At 40.3% G+C, this 16,152-nt stretch overlaps 1 long non-coding RNA gene across 3 annotated transcripts in view; it reads left to right on the plus strand.

Annotated features, from left to right (window-relative positions):
- Positions 1 to 6,193: 6,193 nt before the first annotated feature.
- LOC118828786 overlaps positions 6,194 to 16,152 on the plus strand; it is a 29,351-nt gene continuing 19,392 nt past the window's right edge. For all 3 annotated transcript variants that reach the window (XR_005008973.1, XR_005008972.1, XR_005008971.1), the window contains exons 1-2: positions 6,194 to 6,315; positions 15,314 to 15,658. This is a non-coding gene — a long non-coding RNA (uncharacterized LOC118828786). The remainder of the gene's footprint in view (positions 6,316 to 15,313; positions 15,659 to 16,152) is intronic.

Genomic DNA, 16,152 nt, shown 5'->3' on the forward strand with positions numbered 1-16,152 from the left:
TAGATATTCTAGACCTCTTGTTTTTCCAGATGAATTTTGTTATAATTTTGTCCAGCTCAGTAAAATAATTTTTTGGTAGTTCAATTGGTATGGCACTGAATAGATAGATTAATTTAGGTAAAATTGACATTTTTATTATATTAGCTGGGCCTAACCATGAGCAACTGATATTTTTCCATTTATTCAGATCTGACTTTATTTGCGTGAAAAGTGTTTCATAGTTATGTTCATATAGGCCCTGGGTTTGTCTTGGCAAATAGACTCCCAAATATTTTATAGTGTCTACAGTAACTTTGAATGGAATTTCTCTTTCTATCTCTTGCTGTTGGGCTTTGTCAGTAATGTATAGGAATGCTGAGGATTTATGTGGGTTTATTTTATATCCTGCAACTTTGCTAAAGTTGTTTATTATTTCAAGTAGTCTTTTACTTGATTCTCTAGGATTCTCTAAATAAATCATCATATCATCTGCCAAAAGTGATAATTTAGTTTCTTCTTTTCCTAATCTAATTCCTTCAATTTCTTTTTCTTCTCTTATTGCTACAGCTAACGTTTCTAGTACCAAATTTAATAGTAGGGGTGATAATGGACATCCTTGTTTCACCCCTGATCTTATTGGGAATGCATCTAGCTTATCCCCATTACAAATAATGCTTGTTGATGGTTTTAGGTAGATGCTATTTATAATTTTAAGGAAGGTTCCATTTATTCCTATGCTTTCTAGTGTTTTTAATAGGAATGGGTGTTGTATTTTGTCAAAGGCTTTTTCTGCGTCTATTGAGATGATCATATGGTTTCTGCTAGTTTTGTTGTTGATATGGTCAATTATGCTAATAGTTTTCCTAATATTGAACCAGCCTTGCATTCCTGGAATAAATCCTACCTGGTCATAGTGTATTATTCTCGTGATGAGTTGCTGCAGTCTTTTTGCTAATATTTTATTTAAAATTTTAGCTGGAAAGGATGTGGGAAAATTGGAACATTGTTACATTGCTGATGGAGTTGTGAGCTGATCCAGCCATTTTGGAGAGCAATTTGGAACTATGCCCAAAGGGCTATGAAAATGTTCATACCCTTTGACCCAGCAATACCACTTCTAGGGTTGTATCCCAAAGAAATCACACAAGTGGGAAAAGGACCCATATGTACAAGGATATTTATAGTGGCTCTTTTTGTGGTAGCCAAGAATTGGAACTCAAAGGGATGCCCATCAACTGGGGAATGGCTGAACAAGCTGTGGTATATGAAGGTAATGGAATAATACTATTGTGCCATAAGAAATGGGGATGATACGGACTTCATAACAACCTGGAAAAACCTACATGACATAATGCTGAGTGAGCGGAGCAGAGCCAGGAGAACACTGTACACAACCACAGATATATGGATTCCGTGAGGACCAACCCTGACAGACTTCGCTCCTCTCAGTAACACAAGGTGCAGGCACAACTCCAAAGGACTCACGATGGAGAATGCTATCTACATCCAGAGAAAGAACTATGAAGTTTGAATGCAGATTGAGGTACACTTCATGCTCACCTTTTTCTCTTCTGTTTTGTTTTTGGGTTTTTTTTTTGGTTCTGTTTCTTCTTTCTCATTATTCATTCCATTGGTTGTAATTCTTCGCAACTTGACTAGTGTATAAATTAATTCAATGCGAAGTTATTCGTGGTAGTTATATGAGATTCCATGCCGTCTTGGGGAGGGAGAGGGGAGGGAGGGGAGAAAATCTGGAACTCAAAATTATGCAGAACCATCTGTTGTAAAATAAAAATAAAAATAAATTAATTAAAATAAAATTTTGAAAAATGCCAAAAAAAAAAGAAAAAGAAAATCAGATTTAAATAAATGGAAAAAAAAGAGACTGACCTCCATGTCACATAGCTATGAGCTTGTTGTTATTATAAAAGTTTTTCCCAATGTCCCAGATTCAGTATGTGTCAGAGATAAGATTTGACCCCATGTCTTCCTGACTGTAAATCATTAATTATTGATTGATTAAAATCATGCTTATCTATTTATATTTTCATATAAATTTTATAAAGATGAGAAAGCAGGCAAACTAGTTGGTAATTACAATGTTCTTTGGACCTTCAGAGTTAATTATTGCCTGAGTTTTTTTTTTTCTTTAGCTATCTTTTCCCCTCTGTGATTCATTACAAAACAATCCCCCAATGCCTTGCAGCTAGGTGGCACAGTGGATGGAATTCCAGACCTCAAGTTAGGAAGATCTAAGTTCAAATGTGGCCTCAGACACTTACAAGCTGTGTGACCCTGAACAAGTCACTTAACTGCTGCTTGCCTCCGTCTCTTCAGCTATAAAATGGGGATACTAACGGCACCTACCCTCCAGGTCATTGTCAGGATCAGATCAAATAATTTATGTAAAGTACCTAGTACAATGCCTAATATATAGTTGGTGCTTAATAAATCCCTTCCTTCTTTCTTTCCTTCCCAAGTCAACTGCAGCACAGATTCCCTTGGTCTATGTTTATTCCGATCCAACTATTCTTATTCATTTTTCTTCTTAAGTTCCATTTCACCTTCCTCAAAGAGAACATTGAGGACTGAGTTATTAAAGTCCAATTTGGTCATCATATTTATATTGAATATTTATATTGTATATTTATATTAAAAATTCACCCCTGTAGAAAAGCAGATAAATTTGTTGCATTTTCTTCCTGTAATTTATGATCTGGAACCCCAAGCTCTGGGTACACAGTCTAGTTTTAATATTACAGATATTATTCCTATATCACTCTTTGGTTTTTACTCCACTCCGGTTTTCCACCAAAAATATGAAGATATCATTTACTTCTTTACAGATGCCAATAAAAGGGCCATCAACCCCTGTGCAAGCACTCAGGCTAACAATGCATATCAAATATAGGACTACGTTTATTTCACACCACAGACAAAAATGCAAATATCCACACAAAGCTAGAAAGGACTTAAAGGAGTCTATAACCAATCAAGACAATACCTTTCCCTGTTTATTCCCACTTTTATCCCCCATACCCAGGGCCTTTGTACCACTTTGTGGTTGAGAATTCACCAGAATGAAATCATACACTTGGAGGTTCCAGAGAGGTGAATCCTTTCCCATCTGACCTACACAGTCTGAGTAACTCATGGTAATGAGAGAACAAGATCCAAGACGTAATGAAGCAAATACTGGATATGAAGTGAGAGGAACAGAGTTTTAATACTGACTCTGCCACTTCTATTTTCATTTTGGGCAAGTCAATTCACTTCTCTGGAACTCAGTATCTTCATTTGTTAATGAAGGAGGTTGGAGCCATTGACCTCTAAGTTTCCTTCCAGGTTTCCCCAAAATTTTGTTGCTTTTCTAAATTTTACTGCACTAAGATTTTTGGGACTCCTTATATATGCTGATCTATCTACAAAAGCATAAAGAAACCAGAGGAAATCAAGCCATTCCTCCTTTTCTATAGGAGGTCCCACCATCCTCAAGGGATCCCAGAACAGCCCTACAGTGGACACTTCCTTGGAAGAAAGATGTGGTCTACAGTGATGGAGAGAATACAGCCATCACTGATACCACAGATCAGCTGAAGGATTAAGACACTGGTGGGATGGGACAAAGAGTTGTTCAAATCCCCAAACCTCAAATTTCAAATTTTGAATGAAATTTAGACAAATTATAATGCCATGGTGACAATTTAATCATTGTGAAGATTTAAGAGTCCTAACCTATTTAAAACAAAAACATAAAACAGTATTTTCAGTGTTATTTGATAGAAATTCATGCTCGTATTTCTCAAGAATGTACTGGATTTGCTACTACTCTAAGATTACTAATGTTCTCGCAAAAGGAATAGCTAATTCATGAATAAAATATAGGAAAGAAATTTATTATAAAAGTATCAAGAATAGTATTTTTTCTTTTGGTTGGCTTCATTGGTCCATTCTCTTAGGCATTTAATTTGCTTTGACTTGACAATATGACTGTCTTTTTATCAGAATTCTGCCTTGGCTGTCAGCGAGAGCTCTTTATGACATAATATTAATTGGCAGTTAGGTGACCCATTGGGTCACCTCTGTACTTGGAGTCAGGAAAGATCTGAGTTCAAATCATGCCTCAGACATAGACTAGCTGTGAAAAGTGACCTAAGAAAGTTACTTAGCCTCTTTCAGCCTCAGTTTCATTATCTGTAAAATGTATATAATGATGGCACCTACCTTACAGGCTTGTTATGAGAATTAAATAAGATAATGTAAGTAAAGTGCTTTACAAGATTTAAAGTGCTATATAGGGGCTGGTTGTTGTTATTATACCGCTCCATTTCCCAGCTTCCTTCACCGTAACCTCCCTCAGCCTTAGTTTCTTCATCTATAAAACTGGGATGATAACATCTGCCTCATAAAGTTGTTAGGATCAATTGGGAGAGCATATGTAAAGCAGTGTGCAAACCTTGACGTGCTATATAAAGGCTAATTATTATTATTAATATTGTTATTATTATACCCTTGTGCCTTTATCTTCTGTTTGCTGGGATATAGTTTTAGGTCCATTGCTGAAAAGGCTATTCAGGCTCTTGTAAGGGCCACTATAGGACCATTTCATTACAAGTGGTCCAACCCTGCCCCACCTTTTACCCTTCTAGGGAGGGCAAGGTATGTGGGTGGTGGATGAATGGAGGAGGCAGATAGTACCCAGCAAAAATTAAATGACAGGTGTAATTGACCTTCAAAGAGAGGGAATCTGTCAAGATCAGCTCTAGGCAACATTTCAAAATAGTTGAAATTTGCCCCACTCCCCCCACCCCTCACTCCAGTTTGTTGAGTTTTCTCTCCCTGCTTCCTGCCTCCCTGGTTATTAAGGAGCCCAATATCCTTGTGTTGTTCTATGGCTGACCAAAGTCTCTTGCTGGGAAGCCCCACTGAGGACTACTTATAGATGGACCCATAGATCCGCAAAAGACTTCAGAAACACCTAGTCCGGACTTCTCAGTTTACAGATGAAGAAACTGAGGCCCAGAAAGACTAAGAGACTTGCTCAAAGCCACATAGGTCACATGTGTTAGATGCAGGGTTTTAAGACAGGTTCACCCATGAGTGGTAAATGGATTGATAAGGTTTACATGTCTTTGCTTATTGACTCAAATGATATCTTTTGGTGGGATTTTAGGTAGGAAACCATGTAGATGTACATTATTAGACAATGTTTCCCACTGATGAGGGACTGACAGATCAGATTAATGATCATTCTTAGGTCTAAATCTGTTGTTGCCAATCAGATCCACTCTCTCTTATGTTCTGTGTCCTCAATTCAAAGCATCTCAGAGCCTGACTATGGAGTAAATTGTTGTTGGTTTTTTTTTTTGTTTGTTTGTTTTTTGCTTCTGAAGAGAACCAATGACATCACATCTGGACTTTTTAGTGAATTGGACTTAAGAGAGGCAGAGTTGCACAAATTCATCAGCCTCACTGTCCCGTCCAGAATCATGGAAGTCCAGTGGCAGGACATAAGTCAGGACAACCAGCAATAGCCCACAATGTAGTGGATGACCTTGATGGCTTTGATGTCTGACCAAACTGTAGGTGTTCCACAGTGCCTGCTTCAGCTGCCTTCATGGCCATTGGAACAATTTGTTCTCATTTGCCCATTCTGCTGGGGGAAGTCTTCACATGCTTGGGGTAGACACCCCCCTAATGCACTGGTGGGCTTGTGACCCATTAGTTACCCTCAGTCTGGTTCAGCCCATCCACTGAGATGTTTTTACTGGGGTGTGGCTGTTGAGCATGCTATATAGTTTCTTGAAGCCGTAGGTAAGAACTGAGTGACAGGTGGACGGACACCACAGTTAATAAGCAATCCTGAAAAGGGCTCAGTAGCCCTCACACTAGAGGTGCTAGTCCTCTCCGAACACTCTATACCAAATAAGATGCAAGGGAAATGGAGCCACACTAAATGAGCTCCTGTCTTCCACAGTGGTAGAGCAAACAAGGACACATATGACAAGAGTGAGGGAGAGAGGAGGGAAAACCCAAAGCAGCTGTTGCTCACTTCTTGGAATCTTAACTGGCTGTGTATTTCCCCACTCTCCTACACACTGCACTCTGAACTTTGTAAAAGATGAATTGCTCTGATAATAGGACACCAACCCTAAAGGCAGTACAAAGCCAATTTAAACATGGACTTTTTGCCTAAAACTATCCTAGGTATGAATGAAGCCCCTGAGGCTAATCCATGGTGCATAACACCAGTTGTGTTCCTCTATACCCTGTGCCAGTTGCTAATAATGGAGTTTTGTCTTGTTTTGGTTTTGGCGGAGTTTTTATGGAAGAAAGGTAGGGACTCACTCCTTTCTTTTGTGGGGAGAAAGGGGTGGGGGAGGGAAAGAACATTTGTGGCCCTTATTATCCCTTTTCCCCAAGCTGGTGAGAAAGAGAAGGTGAATAAGGAACTGCTATAAGATATCTCTAAAAATGTTAGATTCATGACCCAGGAAAATTGTCATGGGATGGGACCTCCCTGCTTCTCCAGATGGGCAAAGAAAATTCCAAGTACACCAGCACCCAAATGTTAGGAATCAGTATCAGAGGGCAGCTAGGTGGCACAGTGAGTAGAGAACCGGCCCTGGAATCTGGAGGACGTGAGTTCAAATCCGACCTCAGACACTTGACACACTTACTAACTGTGTAACCTTGGGTAAGTCACTTAACCCCAATTGCCCTGCCTTCTCTCCCTGCCTCCCCAAAAAAATAATCAGTGTAAGAGAAGACGTGAGGTCTCTTTGGTTTAGGGTAAATCATTCCTTTCCCTTTCCCCTTAGTATCGTTTCTCCTTTTCATAGGATTGTCCAATTAGAGCCAGAAGGGATGTTAGAATACCATGAAATCCAACCTCTATTTTCTAGATGAGGAAATCAAGGCACAGAAACACTGAGTTACTTGCCCGGGGCCAAAGTATGGAATTTGAACCCAAGTATTCTTGACTTGCTTGGGAAGTGACCCAAAAAGGGGAAAATAAAAGGTTCCCATTGGTCCAGGAATACCTAAGTCACAGACATCCCTGACAGTGAAGGGGGAGGAAGGGTGGAAACAGGGCAGACAACAGAAAATGAACATAAAAGTATGGCACAGAACTCTAAGCCTACAGTCAGGAGTGCTCAAGCTCAGGTTGATCCAGGGCTGCCTAGGAGAAACTGTGCATGATGAAAAGTGTGCTTTAAAAATTATTGCGGGGAAATAGGACCATGAAGGACTCGATGAGTTCAGTGTTTGACTCAGTCTTCCTTTCCAGTCTAACTCTTGCCTTCGTTTTAGGGGACTACAACATACCCTCAAGCACCTTCATCTTTGAGATCCTCTCTGTGTAATTCCCATTGCTGCTCCAGGACATCAGTCATGCACAGGCACGGTCAGGGACTTGTTCTCCCCGTCACCCACAGGAGTTTGACTTCCACGTCCGTGACACTGAAATTCCTTCTTCGCTGATCAGAACCTCCTACCTTTCCGTGTCTCCCCATGCCTTACCCCCTCTATTCTTCAGCCTCATCAGGATCTCAGTTCTTAGACTTCTTAGGACTTTCTTTGGCCATCTTCCTTGCTCCGACTTCAGTATCCTCCCTTTCCAATCTTGACCACATAGTCAGTCTGATTCTATACTGTTGTCTGCTTTCGGATCCTTTCCCCCTTGTCCTATCGCTACTTTTGCCTTGACAAATTCCATGTGTGAATTGTTCCTTCCAGCTCTGCTTCTACTTATGGTGCTGCTGAATGGAGCTGGAAGAAGTCACATAACCGATGGGACCATTTACAAATTTATATTATTTTAATCCCAATTAGGCCCTTGCTGTGGCAAGGTGATCCTTTTAATCCTCCCCTATTTATTTTTGGTCTCACTCCTCCAAAAAACTGTTCCAAACCTTCTCCCCTTAAGCCTCCCATACCTCCCATAGCCCTACAACCTCAGATGAGAAGCTTGCCTTATACTGTAGTGGGAAAATAGAGACTGTTTGCTGTAAGCTTCATTTTCTTCCCTTTCTATCCTCAAATCCCTTGACATCAGCCCTCATTCTCTTCTCTTTTACTCCAGTCTGTCCTAAAAATGTGGCCCTTCTCTATACTGAGGTCAGTCCTTGTACTTGTACCCTTCATCCTATCCCCTCTCATTTTCGCTAGTATATCTACTGCACCATACTACTTATTCAAATAAACTTAATTAGCTTTTAGAAAAAGGTATATATCAAGGTGATACAGTAAGAACAATTAGCATAAAAAATCCGTTCCCAAAGTCTTTGATACACTCTCTTGAAAGGACATATACAGTCTAGGGGAAGGTAAGCTTAGGCTCATAGAACACATATATCAAAGAGTAATTTGTAGTTATTGGTTATTGGAAGTCCTTTCTCCCTTTTATGGGGTATTCAAGAAGTTCCCTGTATGCATCTTTGCTGGATTGCCTGTCGAGTCTTAAAGCAGCCTTTTCTTTTCTTCCTTTTTTATTTTTTGAGATAATAATAGCTTTATTTTTTTATTTTATGGAATTAAACAAGTGTTTCTATAACATAGTATAATGAAAATGATGATTGCACACAAAATTGCAAATCTATTATGTACAACTTGTTGTTTCTTTTAAATATATAATAATCATGTAAATTTCTTTTTTTTCTTCCCTTCTTCCCCCCAGAAATGGCTGCCATTAGACACAAATATGTATGTATGTATGTATGTATGTATGTATGTATACATGTATGTGTGTCTGTGTGCATGGGTGTGCATGTGTGCATGTATGCAAATGTGTGCATGTGTAAAATCATTCTATACATGCTTATATTTATCATTCTTTCTCTGGATGTAGATAGTGTCTTCCTTCATATGTCCTTTGTATTTAATTTGGGTATTTATAATAGGCAAAATGACTTATTCACTGAAAGTCATTCTTCAAACAATTTTGCTGGCTTTTTCCTCACTTTCACGCTTTCCTTGTTTCCCAGTGCAGACATGGCATCAGCTATTCTGGAGCCGTGAATAGGATGCTGATTCTTAAAAAGTCCCTATCCTGTGGATCCTCTGAGGTTCATGAGATCCTTCTCCAGTTAAAAGGGGGTGGAGGAAAGAAACTGAGGCCAGGGTGGAGGGGCTTTATTTTACCCAAACTCATTCTCAGTTGCTTGGATGGAATTGCTTTCATCTGTCTCTCTTGAATCTCTCAGTTTTGTACTGGGTTGCTATTGTATCGAGGATCCACAGGTATCATGAGGTTTTTCAGCCAATCCTAAAAGACTTTGGGTCACACCTAGTTGAAATGCTAGGCCTTGTTCACACCCAATTCACTCTTGGAATTGATTAGTTCAATAAGTTGTATCATTACCTGAAAAACGTATCAGGGCTAAGCAGACAGTCTAATGGGCTGATACAGACCTCAGTCCTTACAAATTCCTGTATTGGACCAATACATGCACACCAGTAGTGCCTAAACAAATATAGGATAACTCTCCTAACCCACTGGAAAAAACAAACATGGAATCATAGCTGACACATGAACACACATACACACACACACAAGTATTTTTTCTAGCACAGGTTTAATTGAGCCAAATCTACTTTTAGCATCCAGCAAATTTATAGAAAACAATAAAACCGCCTTTTTCTAGCCATTCAGGTGGAAGGAGCATTGTTAATTCAGGAAGGGATTAGTAATCCTCATAATTTTCCATCTTACTAATTTAACACAATAATCTTCAAGCACTTATTCACGGTTCCAAAATAGTTTACCTTGAATGGTATTTGTGCCCAGCGAGTAGATGGGGGAAGGGAAGAGAGCTGTACTTCTAAAAACGACTTCCATTGTCAGGGGCAGTTGCCAATTTGTCAGAGATCATTCCTGACAGCCAGGTTTAGAGGAATGGCTCCATCCTACTCAGAAGTGGAAGCTGAGTAACCTGTTGACTCCAGATTAAATTCCTTCTCACTTGGTGTCATTTTCATTTCCATTGTGATCCTGCCCTTCCTCCATCATTCTTTTGCTTTGATTTTACAAAGAAATGCGTACAGCTGATTATTAGCTAATATAAACCTAATACAGGCTGCTTGGAGACAACAGCTTCTTAATTAGACTTTAATTGGTTGATAGCAAAATATTTCCATAGGCTGGACTTTTCCATCTGAACATCCATTAAAAGGGAAAAGATGTGTTTCAGGACCTCTGTTACTATGGTGATGTTTGAAGCAAGTGACATTTCTAATAGGTGACTCAAATGTATAATGGACCTAGCATTTTTTTAAAGAAGATAACAGAAATGTCATTATCTAGGATAGTTATATTTTACATATTGGAGCTACAGGGTGACTGCTTTTTTAATCTCTCTTTTGAGCTCTATGCACCCTACAGAGACACAGTAAAAATAAGTTATTGATTTTTTGCATGTGTAAGATAAGCTGTTTTTGAGTAGAAAAGCAAATGAGAGCCAGAGGGAGGAATTTTCAGCAAGCCATTAGGGGTTTAGCCCCATGTGTCCCACTAAAAGCAGGGTAGCTGTCTCCAATTTAGTTATCTGTTCAGCAAAATGAAATATGTTAATATTAAACAAAGTACGGAACAAATTCTATAGATGACATTTCTGGCAAGATAATTCTACTTTTTGTAGTCCTTCCCAGACAATTATTTATTATCTATAATGAAGAATCCCTCTAAGATGCCCCCCCAATGCCCTTTGTTGAAACCAAACCACATGGACATTCTCTAAGTAACCTCTAATTTATTTATTTTGTGTGGGATCACATTAAAATTTTTTTTTAATTTTCATGTCCCTTTCATTTCCAAATGTATCTTTCCCCTGTCTCCTACCTACCCAGCCAACAAACAAAATTTTAAAAGAAAAAGAAAAACGATTCAACAAAACTAACCAACTCCATCAAGTGGGTGTGGCAGCATAGGCAATGTTCCATGTTCCTGGTCCCTAATCTATGTAATGAAGGGAGGGAGGCAAATCCTACTAACTTTGTAAGCTCACCTTTTAAAAGAAAGCAATTTATATGAAAGTTCAAGGTCTGATTCCATATTTTCTGCCACTTTATTATCAATGAAGCACTATATTGTTTCAGCTGCAAAATTATTTCAAGTACAACGCTGTAGTCTGATTGAAGAATACACATTGCAGTATCTTATTCCACAGTTTGCTGGTTTTTCCAAGTTTGACTTCATCTTGCATCATTACTCAGTTGAAACTTTCCACTTGAACCAGGATAAATCTGCTTAGTGACTTTTGAACACTATTTGTTAATGCCTTGTCTATGTCCTCTCTTCTTCGCCTCAAGGATTCATGTCTATCACGTCCTTTGAAACAGCATAAAACCAGACTCTCTGGTGAGATAATGGATGTAAAGCACTTTGCAAACCTTAAAGTGCTATATAAATGCCAGTTACTATTATCCTGCAATCACCAGGACTCCAGCCTGGTGATTTCATTCCATTATTGAAGCTCCTACTGCACTCCTGCTGAGCTCAAGCAATGTTTATAGAGCAATACAGGGGTATGCTGGTAAATATTTAACAACCAGGCTTTCTAGGGGGAAAAAAGTACCCATTCACTTTTAAATTTAATTTGCATTATTAACAACTTCTTAAGTCTAGACAATGCACGAGATAATAAATGAAATCCTGATTCATAGCATTTGTGGATTTCCCAGGTGTAAATGCTCATGCTGAAAATTTAACAAAAGATCTTAGAAGCCCATTTGAGCCAGCTCCTGAACACCCCTGTATAAAATCAGCTCCCTTTGAGAAGAGGAAAATGTGGCATACCAAAACCCAAAAGTAGGTTCAAGTCCTGGCTCTGCCACTCACAACGTGGCAAATCATTTTACCCCGTTGGGTCTCAATTGGTACATCTGTAAAATTTGTTTTCCAAGTTTCTTCCAGTTCTGTCATTCCATGATTCTGTGGCCTTTCTGATGAACATGATCCCAATTCAATTCAGTAAAGATTTATTAAGCATATACTCAGTGTAGGAACAAGAGGCATATTGAGCAAGAAGTCATTTGAGTCCAGTAGCTGATAGTAGGCTGGCGCCTGAGTCAGGAGTACCAGCATCTGAGTCCCATCTCTGACATATGCCAGCTCTGTGACTCTGGGTGAATCACAACTCCCTCTCAGTGACCCAAGCCACTCATCTCTCTAAGACTTTAAGGTGCCTAATAATTGCTGATTTGCATGCATTGATATGATGAGTTTCCTCACTGGGGTGTCCTTTCATCAGTAAAATCACAAATTCAAACCAAAAATGTGTGTGTGTGTGTGTGTGTAGGAGAGGGGACCCACAAACCACTTTGCTGAATGCTTGGGATGCAAAGTTAAAAATGACACATAATCTAAGTTCCTTCAAAGAGTGAATATGGTTACCCCATCAGATCACTTCATCGGTCACTCATTTTTCAGTCAAATCAACAAGCATTTTCTATAAAAAGTGATTACTATGTGCTGGGTACTGTCCTAAGCACCAGGAATTTAAAGAAAGGGAAAATTTTCACTGCCCTCAAGGAGCTCACATTCTAAAGGGCAAGGCAACATGCAAACAACTCTGTAAAATATATAGTGTAAATTAGAGGCAGTGTAGCTAGGTGGTGCAGTGGGTAGAGATCTAAGTCTGGGGTCAGAAAGACTCATCTTCCTGAGTTCAAATCTCGCTTCAGACATGAGCTGTATGATCCTGGACAAGTCACTTAACCCTCTTTGCCTCAGTTTCCTCATCTGTAAAATGAGCTGGAGAAGGAAATGGCAAATCACTCCAGTATCTTTGCCAAGAAAACCCAAATGGGGTCATGAAGAGTCAGACATGACTGAAAAATAACAACGCCAGCAATGAATTAGAGTCAATCTCAGAGGGAGGGCAACTAACACTGATTGAGCAGGAAATGCTCTCTTTATGTTACAAACACTTAGCATATATGTACTTAGTTTGCAAGACATTGTCTAGCTCCTACTGATGTGCTACTTTGTAATTATTCTTAAGTCATTTTGTGCCAGTTTTCGTTTTTAAGATAAGACTGTATATTCCCACAGAACGGGGATAACATTTTCTAGTTCTTTCATGTTCTAGGCAACTAGTTGGTGTTGTGTACAGAGATCTGGACTGGGAGTCAGGAAGACCTGAGTTCAAACATAGCCTCAGGCACTCGTTAGCTGTGTACCCTGGGCAAAGAAATTTAATCTGCCTCAGTTTCCTCATCTGTAAAATGGGGATGATAATAGTACTTACCTCCCAGGATCGTCATGAGGATAAGATAACATTTGTAAGGAATTTCGCAATGCTTAAAGTGTAAGATAAATGCTAGCTGCCATCGCTAGCTCTGATTATTTCCCAGTATCATCCAGTAGATTGACTCTGCACGTACAGCCCAGTAAGTGGCTCAATGAGGAGCTGCTTTAGTGCGATCAAACTAGGGAAATGTCTCCCCACTCTGGCAGCAACGGCAGGGAACATTGAGAACCCCAAGAGGAAGTGGGACACCGCCTTTTCAGGATGGCCAATGGAACGATGGTATCTGGGCAAACTGGACTTTTATAGTCCCCTTAGATTGCATTTGCTCGTTCCACTGATGCTCGCTCAGGAGCGGTTGTTCCTCCTGAATTATTGCAGTGCCTTGGATCTGAAGAAAATGCATCTTGGCTTCATGATCCCCATTTTATATGTCACTGGCAAATTGTCAAGGACATGAACTCCTAGGAAATTGGTCCATTTTCAAGTTTCCTAATGGCATATTCACTTCTTTCTCAGCACTAACTGGTGCTTTCCTGTTTCTCTATATTAGAAAGTATGTTGTTAACTGGGGATTGCATTGGTTATTCATTATTCAAATGAATTTTCTAGCTTCCAGTATGCAATGTGTGCGTGTGCGTGTGTGTGTGTGTGTGTGTGTGTGTGTGAGAGAGAGAGAGAGAGAGAGAGGAGAAAGAGTATGTATGTGTGTGAGAGAGAGAGAGAGTGAGAGAGAGAGAAAGAGACAGAGTGAGAGAGAGTGAGAGAGAGAGAGGGAGGGAGGGGGACAGAGAGAGAGAAAGAGAGAGAGAATGTGTGTAGGGAGGAGAGACAGGAGACCCTTCCTGCTCCCTAATTTGATGAACTGCGCTACTTCCAATGGGCCACATGTGTTCTGGCTGAGTGCTTAAAGACTTGGCACTGTCAGGGGATGCAGAAGCCCTTGGTCTCCCATGACAGTGGGAAGGGGGAGAGGGGAAGAGGGGTGGAAGGGACATCATTTTAAGTGGAGAGACTCCAACTTCTGTCACTCTTTGATTTTTTGACTCTCTGGAACATGTGGCATGTAACTCTCTCTAGCCTGGAAAGTCTCATCTGCTTTATGATAGGGACTGCTTTGGGGAGCCTTTATAATGTCACAATGACCAGATTACAGTATCTCGCACAGCTACTACCCTAGTTCAGACTCTCATTTTTTCTTGCTTGGACTATTGCTACAGCCCTTCATTAGTCTCACAGACTCAGGTTTCTCCCCTCTGCAATTTCCCTTGTGCACAGCTGCCAAAGCGACATTCCCAAAGTCCAAATTTGACATATAACTACCCCAGACAGTCCTTTCACTGGGTTCAGCTTCACCATTGCTAGTCTAAAATAAGATTTCTGGAGATAACAATAGGAGTGCTGATAATGATAGCTAGTACTAAGATGGTACTGTAAGGGTCACAAGTGCTTTACATATATTATCTCATTTGATATTTATCACAACCTTATTATCCCCATTTTGCAAATGAGTAAAATGAGCCTGGACAGAAATCAAACAACTTGCTCAGGGTCATGTAGCCGGAGAGAGAGGCTGAGGCAGGATGTGAACTCAGCGTTTCTTGAGTCCAAGTGTGTCTAGGTACTGCACCAACAATTGTCATCCTCTGTCTCTGTGTAACTTACTGGTTCTGTGTCTGGTTTGCTGTGGAACTGAATGTCCCTGGTTGCCAAGATTTATGTAGTCTGAAATTTTTCCACAAAGTTTCATTTACCCTTTTAATGATTAATTATATCTACCTGTTGTTTTTATTGTTTGTCCTTCATTTTCTTTTTTCTTTCATTTTTTTTTGGAGGAGGGAAGGCAGGGAAATTGGGGTTAAGTGACTTGCCCAAAGTCACACAGCTAGTATATGTGTCAAGTGTCTGAGGCCAAATTTGAACTCAGGTCCTCCTGACTCTGGGGCTGGTGCTCTACTCACTGAGCCACCTAGCTGCCTGTGTTCTTCATTGGTGGTTGATGGGTGGTGTCTTGACTTGCACATGGATTGGATTTAAGTGAGGCAGAGTGGCACAAAGTCATCAAATTTCCTCTCTTTCTCTAGAGTCATCCAAGTCCAGTGGCAGAACAAAAATCAAGATGACTGTCAATGGCTGGGGTGCAAAGGATGACCTTGGCATTGTCCATGCTTCACCAAGTTCTAAGCTCTCCACGGCGCCTGCTTCAGCAGCCTTAATGGCCATTGGAACAAATTGTTCTCGTCTGTCCACTCTGCTAGAGGAAGTCTTCACATGTTTGGGATAGACAGCCCCTAACTCACCAAAGGGTTTGAGGCCTGCAGCTTACCCTCAGCCCTCAGCCCATCTGTTGAGACAGTTATACCAGAGGATGGCCTCTCTGCATGCTACAGCTTTTTGGAGCCACAAGTGAAAGTTGGGTGACACCAAAGGTATATAGGGTGTTCAGGGATGACTAGACCTCTGGTGTGAGGACTTGCTGAGCCCTTCTCAGAGCTTATATCTACCCACACTCGTGTCAGAAACCAGAGGCTTCAGTTATGAAGTAATGAAAATATAGGAAGCCTAGGAGCAGCTAGGTGGTGCAGTGAGTAGAGCACTGACCCGGGAGTTAGGAGGGCCTGAGTTCAAATCAGGCCTCATACACTTGACACATGTACTAGCTGTGTGACCTTGGGCAAGTCACTTAACCCCAATTGCCCTGCCTTCCCCCCTCCAAAAAAAGAAAAAAAAGAAAAAAAGAAAATATAGGAAGCCTAATAAAGAGAGTTCTAACAGCAGAGAGAGCATAAAGCTGGACCTCTCTCATACCTGTCAGCACAGCCAGGAGGCAGATCGCTAAATTGGTTTTAGAGATAGGCAGGTAGATAGCATAATATTAGACATTTTCTGTATTCCAGGCACTGTGCTAAATGCTAGGGTTACA

The sequence above is a fragment of the Trichosurus vulpecula genome, chromosome 1 (genome assembly GCF_011100635.1).
Source record: "Trichosurus vulpecula isolate mTriVul1 chromosome 1, mTriVul1.pri, whole genome shotgun sequence".
Lineage (NCBI taxonomy): Eukaryota > Metazoa > Chordata > Mammalia > Diprotodontia > Phalangeridae > Trichosurus > Trichosurus vulpecula.